A 17,164-nucleotide genomic window follows, 5' to 3' on the forward strand; every position below is an offset into this window, starting at 1 on the left:
GTGCCCCTGTGTGGCTGCTTCTGCGAGAACACTTGTCTCCCTGTTTCCTGTCTCGCCTGCTGACTGGAAGCCCCTGGCAGGGCTGGACGCGGCTGCTTGCCTCTGTGCCGAGTGCCCTGGCCTGCAGAGGCCGCGCAGCTTCAGCTGCTCATCCTGGCACCGTCTTCCTCTGAAACATGACCCCATTTGAGTGATCAGCCATTTTGCTACATCATAGCTATTCAGAACATAGTGACAGACTGAATCGACTAATTTGAACTATGTTGAAATTATCATCTCAGTGAGATTTAGGAAGATATAGTGGATTTTTCTTGGGAACAAGGCTGCTGAGGTGTACTGAATAAATGAGTAGGAGGAAACGTAAGAAAATGACAACTGAGCAGCTAAATTCATCTGGGTCTGCGTCCTCAGGGACTGCACTGTCCTGGAAGTGAAGTGTGTGTGACCTGGAATGGGTTCCTTACCCTTTCTCTGTCTCGCGTCCTCTGTCACACTCTAGACGTGAAAACTTAGCACACCGCAGGGAGGCGTTTGTGAATGAGTGAGACCCATTGTCAGATGGCACTGAAAAATTAAAAAGGGAAGCTAAATGTCAAGTGGTCCAGTTATTTTCCCAGCCTTTCTTTTACCTCCTTAGGTGGGCATGGTGGGAGCAGGGCAGTGGAGGCTGCGGGGGCAGCGGTCTTACAGGGCTACCGGACAGTAGAGGGGCACCAGGTTTGGTGGCTGCAAAACCTAGACTTTCTGCTTTTCCCTCTGGTGTTTACTGGCTTTCTAATCCTGGACCAGTCAAGTAAACCTCTGGAGCTTTCATCTGTAAAATGGACACAGTTAACTAACACTGCTGTTAAATAATGAGAAAACATGAGGCTGTTGTGAACAGATTTGTCTCAGACTTGGGTCTATGTACCCTGCAAGGACGGGACTCCAGGGGTGTGTGCAAACAGTCCTGAGCAGTGGGCTCTGAGCATCTGGAGCACACCGTATGCCCACTCCAGGGCACCTTACCCCCAGGAGAGGTGGGCAGTGCTGCAGCCATAGCCTCCTCTGCACTGGGGAGCAGCCACCGCAGGAGCCCCTGGCACAGGCAGCAGAGCCCACTGGGAGCATTGGGCCAGCCCAGGAGCCCATCCGCCCTCACGGCTCGCTGACCGAGCCTTCCCTTCCATGATGGGAGCTTCTTAAGCAGGGCACAACACCTCCTGGGTGGGTGGCAGGGTGCCGGGGTGCTTGAAGCCACAGGATAAGGGTGGTGTGTCTTTCTGTAGTGTCACTTCTATTGGATTTTAAGTAATGAAAACGTGATTTGTAGCCTCAAATGAAGGTGGATATGTTAGGAAGTAGAATGCAAACTGTGCGGTGATCTCTCGAATGAAACATGCGGCTTGTGGAGGGCCCCTTCAGAGGTCCCCAGACCTTGCTATGCAAACCCTTGGCACTGTGTAAAGGATGCTGTCACAGTAGGATGTGCCTTCTCGTTCCTCTGCCATTGGTGCGGCTCCTTGAAGACAAGGACAGAAGCTCTGTTTTGGGGGTTGAGAGTAGGGAGGGTGGCACAGGGAAGGTTTTGTGCTGAAATAGGCCCCTTTCACTGGGAGGCCCTCGAGTGGGAGGGGGCCCGCCCCAGCTCCTGTCACCACTTCCCTGCCTTGACTTTCCTTTGCCAAATCGAAAGGGTCACAGAGGACAGGATGCTGGTTCTCTGTGAAGACTTTTCACCTTGGCTTTTCACCTCCTTTTCCCCTTGGCTCCTCCGCAGTGGGAGAATTCCTACTACCTGGAGACGCACCTCCCACTGTGACCCGTGAGAATCAGGCGTGCTCTGCACAGGAGGGCCCCACTCTGGGAAACCTCTTGGGGCTGCTCGGTGATGCAGGGTGATATTTGGGGTGGTCCTGACCCCCGGCCCTTGCAGGGAGCCCAGAGGTTGGCCTTCTCATCAGCTTTCCTTTCTGGGCTCAGTTGTAGCTCTCTTTCCCTGGGAACCAGATGGGGGCAGTGCTCTAGCAGGTCACTAGGTAGGGCTGCTTATGATACAAGATAAAGAGAACTGATCAGGCAGTTGTGTCTGGACTTAGGAGTCTGACCCTAACCCCCTAGAGGCTGCTCTTTGGCCTTGCTGAGGACAGCGGTCCTGCCAGATCATGGGAACCTGGAAGCGCTGCGTTTCAAGTTGTTACAGCGCCTGTGAGGCCTGAGGCCCTAAAACCAAGGAGCCGCTGACCCCAGCCTGATAAGGGTCGGGCCCTTTCCCTGAGGTGCTGGAGGTGTGGCCGTGGCCGCTTCGGAAGTCTGAGCACGCGGGCTGCCTGCACTCCCCGTGGTGTGACTGGGGCCCACGAGGCTGAACCCCGGGGATCTTCCAGCGGGCCTCCCACCTACTGTGTCATTCCACTGACCAGAGTTGAGGATGTCCTGAGAGACTGATTATTAGAGCGAGGAGTGGTCACAAAATGCTTCACAGACAAGTGGTGCCCTGGGCAGGGTCGCCTTTCAGAAGGTGTTGCCCTGAGCGGGTGGGTGGCCAGGGGCTGCCCTGAGGCACCTGCCCTGAGCCTGAGTTAGCACCATGGGAGAATCCCCCCAGGACAGACGGCTTCCCAAAGCTGCAGGACCCGTATGTGGCCGTGGCCGGGGAGTCCAGCCTGGAGGGCAGCATCCTGAGGAGCAGCAGTGGGCACGTGGAGGGACGCCGCCTAAGCACTGGGCCACTGCCCGGGAGGAGCCGGGAAAGCCCGGTGGGTGCCGGGAACAGCGTAGCCGTGTGTGCTGCTCACCGTGGGCTCTGTGGGTGTCCCCGCAGCAGCCGTTAATCATGTCCCTGGGGCAGCGAGCTGTCATGGGCGGGTCCTGCGCTCCAGGGGCTGGGGACCTGCTCTGGCTTTCACAGTGCCACGTGTCTCTCGTTCAGTGCCTGGGGAGGAGGTGCTCCTGTCTCTGAGCCTCAGTTTTCTCATCTATGAGATGGGAGGAATTCCGTCTGCCTTGACTACTTTAGACTTTGTTGGGATTCAGAGAAGGCCGTGTGCGTGACATGCTTTTGTTATGTGATTTCTGACATTGTTGATCTGTCCCGTCATTGTTTTCACACTGGCGCTGTAAATTCAGTTTTCTCGCATGTCTGGGCCTTGACTCTGAACCTTCCAAGACCGTTCAGCCTCACCCTTGCTGCCTGCTCCAACACAGCAGCAGTGGAGCGCCCCCGCCTCCGCCAGCAGGGCCCAGCGCTGCCCGTGCCACGCACTGTGCTGCCTCCATACGCGGGTTGGTTCATTTAGCCCCGTGATACTAAGCAGCAGACACTGTTGGAAATCCCAGCTTTTCAGATGAGAAAACAGGGTTCATAGAGGTTGCCTGGAGGCCAGATTCAAACCTGGGCCCACCCAGACTCTGCTCTGGGTGTCTTCACGTCTTGCCACCTTAGCTCCCAGACCTTCCCTCACACGGTAATTCTCTGTAAGGGACTTTAAAACTCCTCCTCAGGAGAAGGCTGCTCACGTGGCAGGTTTCACGCAGGCTGACAACATGGCGAACGTTGGCCAAGGGACCACGTCCATCATGGACCCGTGTCCCGAGGCTACAAGGAGAAAATGCAGAATGAAGACCTTGTCACAGGCAGGGCTCGGAGGAAACTTATGGAACTCATTACTCTCATCAATGAAGGAGACTAAAAGTAGGAACAGATGAAAGGCAGGGATGTCCTCATGGTGTCAGATTTGTCGTGGGAAGCCAGGGATACTGGGGACAGTTCCCCAAACCTTCCAGGCAGATGCCACACCCACGTCACCTTTGGTGTCCCCGCCAGAAGCCTCGTTTCCTGGCTGGGGGGACCACTGGTCTAACCAGGGATTCCACGTCTTGAGCCTAAAACTTTTACTTTCTGGTCTTCTGACATGCCTATATGGAATCATTGCCAATATGGAATGGAATTTTATAATTTTTATCATTCTGAGAGATTATCCTCTTCAGTGACTAGGTTTTTTTTAAAGAAAAACTCGGAGAGAGGAACTGTAATAGAAGATTAGCTTATCTGCCAATTTCTGAATCTCCAGAAAGAGCCAGAGGTTGTGAAAACTTTACTGTTTCTGCATTTTCATAACGTTTGTTGCTATTAGTTTATATATCGGCAGTGGCGACAGGGCCGCCTTGCACGTACGCTGAGGCATCCCAGCCAGATCACCCGCTCGCTTCAGCAGCTGCGGGAGGGACGGTGCTGATGGGGCCGGGGCCCTGCCTCAAGCTCCCTAATGAGCACTGGCCCGGGGACTCTCCATTTTGCTGATGAAGGGACTGGGGCATTGTCAGTGACTTTCTCAAGGCCACAAGGGCAGTGCGAGGGTGGATTTGGGATTCTGGCTTTGGGCTCCGCCTCCAGGCTGTGCTGTCTTCACTGTGCCCTGTGGTCTCTGTTCAGCCAAAGGCAGATGCGCGTGCGAGGGACTCTGTCAGTGGAAATCATCCCAAGGCTGTTCACCGAGTTAGGGCGTCCACAGTCAGTTCTGGATGAAGAAGACCACGGGATTGCAACTTAGGAGGCTTAAGTTTTGCCGTGATTTTGCCAAAAATCAGTACTGTAATCTCTGACACTTGAATTTTCTAGGTTCCAATTTTGTCATCTACAAGAAAGGAAACTTAACCGTGGTTATGGCTAAGACCCTTTTCTGTTTCCTGCTTATTTGCCTTTCTGAAACAACTTTTGAGCTTCTGTTGTGATTGAGACAAAACAGTAAGTACTTAGGACAGAGAGATGAGAAGACTCGGTCCCAAACTCCGGGCACCCACTGTCTAATGGGGCAGACAAGAGAGACACAGCCAGTGTGCCCTGGTCAGTTAGTGCAGTTTCAACACTGCTTTAGGGTCTGCACCGTGACCGTCAGCCCTAAAGCCAACGCACCACGGAGGCCCTGCCGGGGGAGGACCCTGCTGAGCTCACCGGGAAGAGCAGATTTCAGAATCCCACTCTGGCTCCTGATCCGACAGTGGAATATGCCACAGGTCATCTTCCCGTGAAGTGAGGGTGGAATTCACCACTGATCCCTCGGATAAGATGCTGTCGAGGATTGGCTTTCGGAATCCTTCATTGTGAAGAGCAGCCTGTATCATTTGAGCTCGTGTGTGGCCGTGGGCGGCGTGGCCTTTGTGGAGATTGCCGCTGCTGAGGAGTCCGTGGATGAGGCAGCGTCTGTGTCTTCTGTTCACTGGGAATGATGTCTGAGCACCAGCCTGGTCCAGGACGTGCTTCTTAAGCTGTAGAAGGAAGGTGCTGAACTAGAGGGTTCCTCAGATTTCTTACAGCTTCGAGGTCCGGAGGCTGCCTGCTTGTGGGAAGAACTGTATCTTCCTCCACAGATATAACAAGAAAGTCAAAATACATTGTTCTTGTTTAAAGATGCATTTTCCCCTTGATCTCTGCACCCAATGAGAAGAAAGTGGCATTTCTGAATTATTACTTTGCATGGTGAAAATAAGCTGAAAGAAGAAGTGGGTTTTCCCTAGAAAGTAGTATTCTTAGGCTCCTCTTTGTGAAACCAGAATTCTGAGAGCAAATGACCGAGAGTCCTCTGAAAGAATTGAGTACGCGAGAGGCGGGGGAGAAAAGTTAGAACCCATCAGCCTCATTGTCAAGTGCACGCTTCAAGACGGGGTGGCGGGGGCAGAGGACGCTCTGCTGCGCACGACAATGCTGATACTTCTGATGCGTGCCGGCTTGTGTGTCTCCGGTTACAGTTTACTTCCCATTTTCTGTGTTAAAAGATTGACTACTTTCCTTTTTTCAGGGTATAGGTGCTCAGCTGGGAAAGGTGAGAGTTAAATTTTCTCATGATGCTGGTGCCAAGAAATAGCACCTTGAAAAGAGGAAGAAATCAAGACATGATCTCCAGGGAGCTGTCATTCGGAGCACATCCCTGAGAGCCCGCCCCGGGCCAGGAGGCTGCGCGCTGTCGTTCCCCTCAGCAGCACGCTTTGGGTGGAGCCTCCTGCCCTGTTCAGATGTGTCATATAGAAACACCTTGACAATGCCAGCCCGTCTTTAATTTTCACACCATCTCAAGTAAAATATGTTTTGAAATGAAAACATTTTGCATTTTATTTTAAGCTTGTTTTTGGGGCTCTCATTTTTTTAAGACTAACAAAAATAGAGTTGGTTGACCTATCTTCTCTGGAATAGCTGTGCACTAACCAAATTGTCAGCTGAAGAGGGTTTTGCTTTGCAGGCATAAGCCAAAGTTGAGTGTGTCTGCTGAATTAACATCAGAAAGGGTTTCTTTTGGTCCTTTTTCTTTTGGGATTCCTATGGAAATAGTTCAGTGGGGTCACTTTGGCGAGAGACAGGAAAACGGCATGAAATATCAATTCACCCAAGTTCTGTTTGTTGTGATTTTAGGGAACAAGTTATTATTTCAATTCAATAATAAATACTTCCTTTAGGGTGTGGATTGCTAAGTCTTATTTGCCGTAAACGGTGAGTTTCATTGCTGCCTAGTCTAATAAATAGCTCATTTGTTAGTGATAAATGCAACATAGCCCAGCAAAGAGAGCGGCTGTGCCCTCCCACCTTAGTGCAAGAAGAGGAAGCAGAGTTGCTGGGGGCTACCTCCGGGACTTTGCGTGCAGGACCTGGAGCACGCAGGTGCAGTGTCGTTTCCAGGTGTGGTGGTGTCCGCAGGTGCAGTGTTGTCTGCAGGTGCGGTGTTGTCCTGCCTGCAGGTGTGGTGTTGCCCACAGGTACAGGGTTGCCTGCAGGTGCGGTGTTGTCTGCAGGTGTTGTGTTGTCCTGCCCGCAGGTGTGGTGTCATCCACAGGTATGGTGTTGTCTGCAGGTGCGGTGTCACCCGCAGGTGTGGGGTTGCCTGCAGGTGTGGTGTTGTCTGCAGGTGTTGTGTTGTCCTGCCCCCAGGTGTGGTGTCACCCGCAGGTGTGGGGTTGCCCGCAGGTGTGGGGTTGCCCACAGGTGTGATATTGCTCTGCCCGCAGGTGTGGTGTCACCCGCAGGTGTGGGGTTGCCTGCAGGTGCAGTGTTGTCTGCAGGTGTTGTGTTGTCCTGCCCGCAGGTGTGGTGTCACCCGCCGGTGCGGTGTTGCCCGCAGGTGCGGTGTTGCCGGCAGGTGTGGTGCCACAGATGCAGTGTAGTTTGCTGGAGGGAGGAAGAGCACACCGGGTGTGAAGGACAGAATGGCCTGGATTGCAGCCAGTACTTGGGCATGGAGAGTGATGAGGAAACCTCAGAAGACTGGAGTTTAGGCCCCAACTCCACTGCTTGTGGTGGGTCCTTGGGCAGGTCATTTACGGTTTTCGGCTTCCATCATTTTCATCATCCTTATTTTATACATGAGGGAACAGGATAATGATAACGACAGTGAAGGTGATGACAATGACAGCTCCCATCGAGTGCTCGTGTGCCAGGCATGGGGATCAGCACTTTCTGGGAATTATCAAGTTGAATCCTCTGTTCCATTGGCCTTTCCCCACGAGGGAGTTGTTGCAGTGACCCGCCGGGCCAGCAGTGCTAATTAGGAGCACACAGCGCACTTCCAGGGCACCTGACCTACGGCTACAAGGTTTCAAGGATGCTGCTTCTGGGGTACAAATTTGTAAATATGCCTTGTTATGTAAACAAGTTTTCTTCTTGCTGGTTTTTGTCACGCAGGATGGAGATGTAACTGTCGCCTCTAAATGACACTGGTAATGAGGCTCAAGCACTGGAGTTTAGAGGCCGATGAGATTAAAGATCTTAAACACTTTTTTTCTGTCTTTAGAAGTAAAATTAGATTTTATGGACCCAACTATTTTGTTGCTGGGGTAAGTTCCAAGTATCTGAATTCCTTCTTGTCTTTTTAGGAGACATCATAGAATCCTTTGGCATTCTTCCTCTAGCTCAGAGTCCCACGATTGTCTTTGTAAACACGTTGCACCAGGTCTTCTTCAGGGGACAGGTCGCAGGTGAGCGCAAAGGTGTTTCTGTAAACAAGCACCCCTCCTGAGTTTGGGGTGCACGCGTGGGGATCAAGGAATGGCACGTCAGCAGATGTATTTTGGCTTTGGAGTTTGGAATGGCGTGTGAGGAGAACTCTGATTGCCAGGACACAGCTGAGCATTGCAGAATGAGAGTCCTGGTTCTGGATATGAAGGACTTGAATAGCAAGGGGCTTCAGACAGTAGGGAGCACCTGTATTTTTTATTTAGTTGTGTATGGAAACGAGGCATGGCCTGGAATAGTGGGCTGTTTTTTGATCTTCCTTTCTCCGAGGCCGACTCCTGTGTTGTTTCTTGCGTTCCTTACTGACTCTTGAGATCCCGTTTGTATCATCTCTCCGTCCCCCTTGACTTTCCGTGGCACCTCCAAATTCAGTGGCATCTGGAAATGGAATTAATGTGCTGTTTACGGCTCCTTCCAGATCGCTAATGAAGATGTGAAATAAGACTTGGTCCCTGGAGCAGCCAATGACGGCTCCTCACGGCGTCCCGCTCTGTCGTTTGCCAGTGTACTTTGTTTATGGCCCTTTCTCCAGGTTTCAGCCCACGAGGGGGTGCTTAGACAAAGCCCAGTTTGAATTAATTTTTCCAGTAAGACGGTAAAGAACACGGGGCCAGCTCCTCCCTCAGCCCCAGAGGTGTGCTGTGCTGTCTTCTGCGGCCTGCTGGTCTGCGCCCTGCCCTTGGCCCACAGCTGCTTCGATGCGGCAGCAATTCCACTTGGAGGTGCAGAGAGGAGCCATTAGGAGCCACGGCTGTGCGCCTGAGACCCAGCAGGAAGCAGATGTGACCTTGAGATGATGCCCCGTCCGAAGTGCTGCGCATCCTGTTGGGCAGGTGCTGAACCCATGTCTCAGGCGTCCTGGGCGACTGAAGCAGAACTCTGTGAACTGGGTGGCCCAGGCGATGGAAGTTAATTTCCTCCCAGGTCTGGAGGCTGGAGGTTCGGGGTCAGGCATGGCAGGGCTGGTCCTCCTGAGGCTACGCTCTGGGCCTTGTGTGCTCCTGGGGCTCCGTGCTTCACCCCGTGTGTGAGGCACACAATAGGCCCTCAGCTCGGTCAGCACCTTGTGCGCTCCTGGGGCTCCGTGCTCCACCCCGCGTGTGAGGCACACAGTAGGCCCTCAGCTCGGTCAGTGCCTCATGTGCTCCGTGCTCCACCCCATGTGCAAGGCACAGAGTCTTCAGCTCACACGTGCACTATCTCTGTGCGTGTGACTCTTGGTGGCACCTGACAGCACGTGGTCTGTTTTCCTGAGGCATTTTGAGCCTCTCACTGTTGGGACTGTGTCTAGACTATGGCAGGAGGTTGGCGTGGCTGGGGAAGGTGTGGACCAGGTCAGGGGGCTGGGAGGCCGAGGAGCCTGGTGGCCTGCCTAGCACCTGTTCTGCAGCCGGCTTTGTGGTTGGTTACTTGAAGTTATCTGTATGGCAACCCTTTGGGGGAAAAAGTAGTAATTAAACAGCTTCCTTGTGAAAAGTCAACGTGAAGACAGAAAAACTGGGTGGAAGTTGAAAAGCAGTGAACCTGAGGAATGGACCTCATAGAACGTGTGAGTGCGGCCTGTGTGGTGGGAGAGAGGCAGGATTCTGTCCAAATAGTAATGAATTTGCAACATCAGGTATAATGGCTGTCTGTGGATTGCCTCATAGGAAGTTTGTGTGAAGTATGGGACTTAAATGTACCTAATCAAGGTCTATTTCAGGCATTAAATACATAAATAAATAAGTACTTTAGCCAAGCTGGTGTGCCACAGTGGCTTTGCAAAAACGTGGTAAACAGATGGTGAGGAGATTGTTCCTCTGGGCAGGTGCTGGAGACTCCAAGATAAAAGCACCAGGGTAGAGGGGTCCTGGGTGTGGTGGAGGGGGTGGGAGTGGGGATGGTGATGATGAAGATAATGGTGGTGGTGATGATGGTGGTGTGGATGCTGGTAGGGAATAGGGATGGTGGTGGTGAGGATGTGGGTGGTAGTTGTGATGATGGTGTTGTAGATGGCAGTGGTGATGGTGGTGGCAGTGGGGGATGCGGATGTTTGTGGCAATGATGGTGGGGTGGAGATGGGTGGTAGTGGTGGTGGTGAGGATGGTGGGGGGTGTGGGTGGTGGTGATGGTGTGGATGATGGTAGTGATAGTGTGGATGGTGGTGGGCATGGATGGTGGTGTGGATGGTGGTGGTGATGTTAGGGGGTGTGGATGGGGATGGTGGTGAGGATGGGGGTGGTGATGGTGTAGATGGTGGTGGTGATGTTGGGGGTGTGGATGGGGATGGTGGTGGTGATGGTGGTGGTGATGATGGTGGTAGGGGTGTGAATGGTGGTGGTGAGGATGGTGGTGTGGATGGTGGTGGTGATGGTGGTGGTGATGATGGTGGTAGGGGTGTGGATGGTGGTGGTGAGGATGGTGGTGTGGATGGTGGTGGTGATGGTGGTGAGGATGGTGGTGGGGGTGTGAATGGGGATGGTGGTGATGATGGTGGTGTGGATGGTGGTGGTGTGGATGGTGGTGGTGAGGATGGTGGTGGTGTGGATGGTGGTGGTGAGGATGGTGGTAGGGGTGTGGATGGTGGTGGTGAGGATGGTGGTGTGGATGGTGGTGGTGATAGTGGTGGGCATGGGGGGATGCTAGTGGTGGTGATGGTGGTGTGGATGGAGGTGGTGAAGACAGTGGTATGGATGGCAATGGTGATGACTGTGGTGGGGTACAGGTGTTGGGGGCAGGTGGCAGGTGACGGTGGAGGCACGTGAGTAAATGCAGCACGAGGGGATGCAATTTGCTGGAGAGCAGCAGCAGAAGATGCTGTGTGGACACGGCCAGGGCAGGTTCTTGCCAGGGAGGGCTCGGGGTGACCAGCCCGCTTGCTGCTGGTCCTGAGAGTGAGTAGCAGGTCACCAGGCAGAGCCCGTGGGGCACACCTCAGGCCTAGGTGAGAGCATCTGCAGGTGTGCGTGGCTTGTTGGTCCAGTGCGGCTGAGGCGGGTCCTGGGGAGAGGTTAGCTGGAGGCCGGCCGGGGGAGAGCTTTCTTCAGGCAGTCAGAGGGGCATTGGAGCCCGGAGCCAGAGGAGTCCCAGGATCAGGCGGGTCCTTCAGAAGGCTCCCGGGGGATTGGGAGGGGACAGGAGAGAGGGACGGAACAGGCTGGCCGGTCAGCGAGACCACTGAGGACCCCGAGCCCGGCTCCTGCTCCTCTTCTGCCTGTCACAGAAATGCTTGTCACCCTCTGGTCTTGGGACAGCAAAGTAGTCTTTAGAAATAAAAGCTAAGTACTATGAAAATACGAAAATCCTCAACATATGGGTAAAATTTCAGGAAGACCAAGAAAGAGAGGATAGCCTTAAAAATAATAAATGTCCACCCATGATGGAGAATAAACGTAAAACGATGTGACAAAGATTGATAAATTAGGACTGTAAAGTCTGTTGTATAATCGGGGACGGGCTTAGCTCAAGCAACCCTGGCCTCAGGAAAAGGGGCTGAGTGGCAGCTGGCATTGGCGGCAGCCGGAATCAATCTCCTGCCTCGGTACTTGGGAACGAGTGGCCCGCATTAGAACTGGGATGAATTTTTCAGCAGAGGAAGGTGAAATGTCAGGAAGACTGTAGATCACGCTGGCGCAGAGTCCTCGGGAAATTAGAGCCATGAAAAGCTGCCAGCGCGGCGCCCTGATGACATACGGCCGGCGTATGTGCTCTGCATCCCCCGTTGCTGCTCCCTGGGCAGTGGGCGGTGCTCTCTGGGGAGCCAGCCTGAGAGGAGGGCTGGGTCAGCCAGTGCCGCCCTCCCCGGGTCCCAGCGGCTCAGGGCCATTGACCCAGGCCCGCAGCTCGGGGACAGCCCCAGCTGCTGCTGTGACCCCCTGCTAATGAAGACCCTGGGGTGAGGGTCAGACACACATAATGAGCCCTCCTGCCTCTGCCTTCCTCGCCCTCCCTGATCCGAATCCTGTTTTTTTCTTCGTTGCTGCCCAGGCCCCAGCTTGGGCCTTGAGTTTCTCGTGGGAACAAAGACAGTTTGACTCCTACAATGACTTTTCTGAAACATGGATCCAGACACTCACTGTGCTTCTCAGAAGCTAGGGCGATAAAGCCCAGGCTCCTTCCTATGCTCCTGACAGTGAGGAGAGCTGTAAATGGCTGTACATTTAGGCAGATGGGGATTTTCACCCTGGCCCCAACGTTTATTACCCCTGAGGCCTTCAGCAATTTGTGGCTTCTCTAAGCCGGTTTATATCCACATAAATGGGAATAATCCTTGTGGGAGTCCGGCGAGTGTTCAGTGCCCATTCACCCGGAGGACTGGGCTCTGCGTCCTATTGTGAGCTGGCTCCAAGCCGCCTTTCCACCCTCGCCTCCTGCCACGCCTGTCCACGGTGCTCAGGTCTGTGTGTGCCTTGAATCCCCCACCCACTTTTCTAACTCTCAGGCGGCGTTTCGTGCTGCTCTCTCATCCTTCGATCTTCTTCCTCCAGGTCTCTGCCTCTCAGAATCCATGTCCTCTCAGGGATCAGGTGATGTCCAGTTGGGTCCTCACTGCTTTTAACGCGCTCAGCATCGCTTCACCTCGCAGGAGACTTTATGGGAAAGGGGTGGGCGGCTGTCTGGCCCCCAGTGGGAAGAAGTGGAGCCCTCATCACAGCCCTGTCACTGTGGACTCTGAGTCGGAGGCGGTCACCCAGCCTCACTGGGTCACTGGGTCTCCTCGGGGCTGATAGGTAATACATGTCCTGTACCTTTCTTGTAGATTTGTGTTGAAGCTGAAGTGCGAAGTGTGCATCGGAAGTAGGGTTGCCCGATAAAACACAGGACACCCTGTTAAACTCTAATTTCAGGTAAACAAGGAATAGTTTCCAGGGTAAGTAAGTCCTGTGCTAAGTTTTTATTTCTCAATCTGTGGGTGCACCTCCATATGAGGCTTCGTTAGGTAGCATCCATTCCAGAATGAGGCCCACAGCGGTGGTCAGGCCGTGACGTGCTCATGTCACAGACCAGCAGAGGCAGACAAAGCAACTTAACCATCAAGAGTCTTCTCAAGCCTGGGGCACCAAAGATCTTGTTGAAGGGACCAGCGGAGGCTCTTCCCCCTCCCTGCTGTTATCCCCTGAGCACAGAGGCAGTGGCGTCGCAGCTCCTCCTCCCTGTCCCAGCCTCTGTCTCCTGAGCACAGAGGCGGTGGGTGTCCTGGGTCTTTCTGCTTGCAGCTTTACCTGCAAAGCTAGGGATAAAACTTCAGATTTAAGAGACCAGAAACACGCTGACAATGATGAGCAGGCCTGGGTGGTGGGAGGGAGCCGTGGGAGGACCTTGGGAGCCCGGAGATGGAATATTGGACAGGGTGTATTTTGGAGGCAGTGACAGAAAGTCCCATCATGGGGTCTGAAAAATGAACTGCGCACCTCAGACGTGAGCCTCATCCCCACAGCAAGCACACAGAACCTTGCAGGGACTCTCTTTGCCAGAAAACTCAATTTTATACCACAGCCACCTAAAAAGCGGTGCAGCCTTAGCCTCCATTGACCAAGCTGTGGTCAGTGGGATGGCGGGTGAAAGCTTAGAGCACACCTGGAGTGCGGTCTCAGTGGCCATCGGCAGAGCAGACAGATGGGGACTGACATGGCTGCAGGTCACTCCATGTGCAGAGTGATGGACAGACTCGGGGGGCAACTTGAGGAAATTCGGGAGTCCCGAGACTCATCTTCAGGCATGTGACAGAGGGATAACTGTGCTTTGCGGCTCCAAGCCGGGCAATCTTGGGTCAATGGAAGCTTCAGGGTGGAGGGTGTCATTTGTATGTCAGCACGAGAGTGACCGCCAGGTCCTCGTGTGGCTCCGTGTGCTGCTCCAAAGAAGGCCAGGTCCAGGTTCCCACAGGGTTCAGCAGAGGCTGCGGACAACCCTGACACTGCACAGGGACCCCAGTGTCCCAAGACTGGAGCCCCCTCCCACCCCTGGTACCCCAGGGTGGAGCCCCCCGCCTAGCACCCCACAAATGGAGCCCCCCAGTGCCCCACGACTGGAGCCCCCCTCCCACCCCTGGTGCCCCAGAGTGCAGCCCCCCGCCTAGCACCCCACAAATGGAGCCCCCCAGTGCCCCGCGACTGGAGCCCCCCTCCCACCCCTGGTGCCCCAGAGTGGAGCCCCCCGCCTAGCACCCCACAAATGGAGCCCCCCAGTGCCCCGCGACTGGAGCCCCCACCACAGCATACTGCGAGTGGAGCCCCTGCACCCTGGGACTGGAGCTGCCCCCTACGCCTTGCGACTGGAGGCCCCCGGTGCCCTGTGACTGGACCCCTAGCCCTGTACTCTGCAGACGCCACCTCATGCCCTCCTGTTTCTGAATGAGGGATGGTGGGTGAGACAAGAGTTAGTGGGGAGAATGTCTGGCCTGTCTTAAGCCTCAACACTTTTTGAACTAAATGAATAGAAGGAAAAGAAACTGTTGTAAGAGAATGCCACACGTTCTCCGATTTAAAATATGGCACTGCCTTGTGTATGTCCTTGACCTTACGGGACTTGCTTGTAGTAGCCCCCTCACCCCCATAAAAATCACGCGTCATTACTTTCTAAAAATCTTTTATGTTTTCATGTGAAAAGAAACCATTTCCAGAATCTCAAAAGATACAAAACTACTAATTATCGTATTTTTGAAAATCACATATTTCTAGGAGGAGATCAGCTTGAGAGTGTGTAACAGGACCAAGGAGAAGAAAATTCTGTGGGATTTTTCTGGTCTGTCAAATAGTAAAGCGTAGAAGGTGGAGGCACTTGTGTTGCTAGAGACCCTTCCACCTGTGCGCATACTAGGCCTAAGTAAATAGTAACCTTATCTTCGCATAGTGCCTGTCAGTTTTCAGAGCACTCTTCAGGCTGTTGCAATGTGGTATTTCTGGTAGTCGTCTAAGAGTGGGCATCTTCATATGCTCCATTTTTGTAAACAAGAAAGTAGGAGGTTCGGAGACATTGATTTGCTTAGGGTCTTGTACGTAACATTTCGGAATCAAGTTTCAAGAAAAATTTATTTTTTACCCAGCAGTTATTTCCCCTAATATATGGAAAACTGGGCTGATTTGTTTATTTGAAAAAAAAAAAATTGATTGATTTGGGGGAAAGAATCATAAAATATCAGTGTAACAAAGTTTAGCATATACAATAATTTTAAATATTTGTATACCATTGAGACATAGCATACACAAGTATAACTGTACCCTGAAGATTCTTGTGTTAAATATAAATATAAAGCCGTCTTACTATAAAGTTTAGATAAATTTTTAGTTTTAAATGATCAAGACTTTTAAAAGCACTTGAGAACTTATTGGTATTTCTTCTCTCCCTAAGAAAAATATTAGAAAGAGCACTTTGGGAGGCCGAGATGGGCGGATCACGAGGTCAGGAGATCGAGAGACGATCCCGGCTAACACGGTGAAACCCCGTCTCTACTAAAAAATACAAAAAATAGCCGGGCGAGGTGGCGGGCGCCTGTAGTCCCAGCTACTCGGGAGGCTGAGGCAGGAGAATGGCGTGAACCCGGGAGGCGGAGCTTGCAGTGAGCTGAGATCCGGCCACTGCACTCCAGCCTGGGTGACAGAGCAAGACTCCGTCTCAAAAAAAAAAAAAAAAAAAAAGAGAAGATCTTTATAATACCGTTAGTATCTGTTTCCTGTTGTTTGGAAACCATCTGTAGTCTTCAGGTTCTAGAGGAGAAAACAGAACAGATAGCTATTTGCTGTAGTCAATCTTGGGTGACTGTGGAAACATTGTTTTCTGACCTTGGCGCTGAACCAAGCGTGCACTCGTGATATATAAACAACTTTTCAGCTCCTTTTTCTCTAACAGAGTGTGGTGATCTTGCGGCGGGCACATACCCTCAGGGGCTGTTCTCACTTGTGTGGGGTAGTGGCTGTGTTCTGGTGTCTGCAGTGGGGAGACATGAATATTCCAGTTTGGAGCAGCGCAGGGAGCGCCCCTGCCCCGCGCGTACACAGGGGCACTGCCAGAGCCTGCAGGGAGGATCCTGCCCACACCCATCTCTTTCCTAACCCCCGGCTCTGCTGCCTTTCTCCAACATGGTTACCTCCTTCCAACAGGTAGTAAGGGGGGTGTTAAAACAGAAGGGAGGTGTGGACCGGTCTCTTCAACCTTCACTCCCATTGGGAAGCGTCTGTCGTTTTGGGGTCTCGAGTCAGTGACCCTGGTCCTGGTCGAGCGCCAGCTATTTTAATGCACTCTACTCCCACCACCCTTCCGCGCCTTTTTTCCTTTCCTGGGATGCTCTGGGTTTTGGGAGGTGGGATTTTCTGTAGACTGCATAGGCCGTATGGAGCTGGGTTGTGTGTTTATTCCCTCTGCCAATCTCTGTCTTGCAATTGGTATACTTAGACTATTGACTTCTGAAGTATTGATCTCTTAGGGCTTAACTCCGCCATGTTGTTACTTGTTTTCTGTTTCTCGTTGTTCTGTTTCTCTTTCGCCTTCCTGAGTTACGCAAACATTTTTAATACTCCATTTTGATTTAGGTATAGTGTCTTTGAATACACGACTCTGTGTAGGTGTTTTAGTGCTTGCTCTAGATATTACAATATACGCATGCTACTCACCAAACCCACAGTTATTGGCATTTTACTACCTCGAGAGGAATAGAGCAGCTCTGCTTCCATTGAGGCCATCTCCGCCCTCCCACTTTAAGAATATAATTGTCTGAAGTGTTTAATCTCTGTACATTGACCATCAGATGTGGTGGTGTAATTTTTTCACCAACCATCAAATGTGGTTTAAGAAGCTCATGAGGAGAAAGGTGTCTATTGTATTTATTGGTTTTCGCCCATTCCGTTGTTCTTTTCTTTTCTTTTTTTTTTTTTTTGAGACGGAGTCTCGCTCTGTCGCCCAGGCTGGAGTGCAGTGGCCGGATCTCAGCTCACTGCAAACTCCGCCTCCCGGGTTTACGCCATTCTCCTGCCTCAGCCTCCAGAGTAGCTGGGACTACAGGCGCCCGCCACCTCGCCTGGATAGTTTTTTGTATTTTTTAGTAGAGACGGGGTTTCACCGTGTTAGCCAGGATGGTCTCGATCTCCTGACCTCGTGATCTGCCTGTCTCGGCCTCCCAAAGTGCTGGGATTACAGGCTTGAGCCACCGCACCTGGCCCCATTGTTCTTTTCTTTCAGAAGTTCTAAGCCTTTTTTCATTATCATTTCTTT

The 17,164-nt window shown here is 52.5% G+C and overlaps 1 protein-coding gene across 5 annotated transcripts in view; it reads left to right on the forward strand.

The window, feature by feature from the left end:
* The window catches only part of EIPR1 (EARP complex and GARP complex interacting protein 1), a 174,350-nt gene that overhangs the window by 43,193 nt on the left and 113,993 nt on the right, over positions 1-17,164 (forward strand). The window contains exon 4 of one of the 5 annotated variants that reach the window (XM_074012443.1): positions 12,717-12,827. The exons of the other annotated variants lie outside the window; for them this stretch is intronic. The gene's annotated coding sequence lies outside the window, so the exon portion shown is untranslated. The remainder of the gene's footprint in view (positions 1-12,716; positions 12,828-17,164) is intronic. 5 annotated transcript variants of the gene reach the window in all.

The sequence above is a fragment of the Macaca fascicularis genome, chromosome 13, assembly GCF_037993035.2.
Source record: "Macaca fascicularis isolate 582-1 chromosome 13, T2T-MFA8v1.1".
Lineage (NCBI taxonomy): Eukaryota > Metazoa > Chordata > Mammalia > Primates > Cercopithecidae > Macaca > Macaca fascicularis.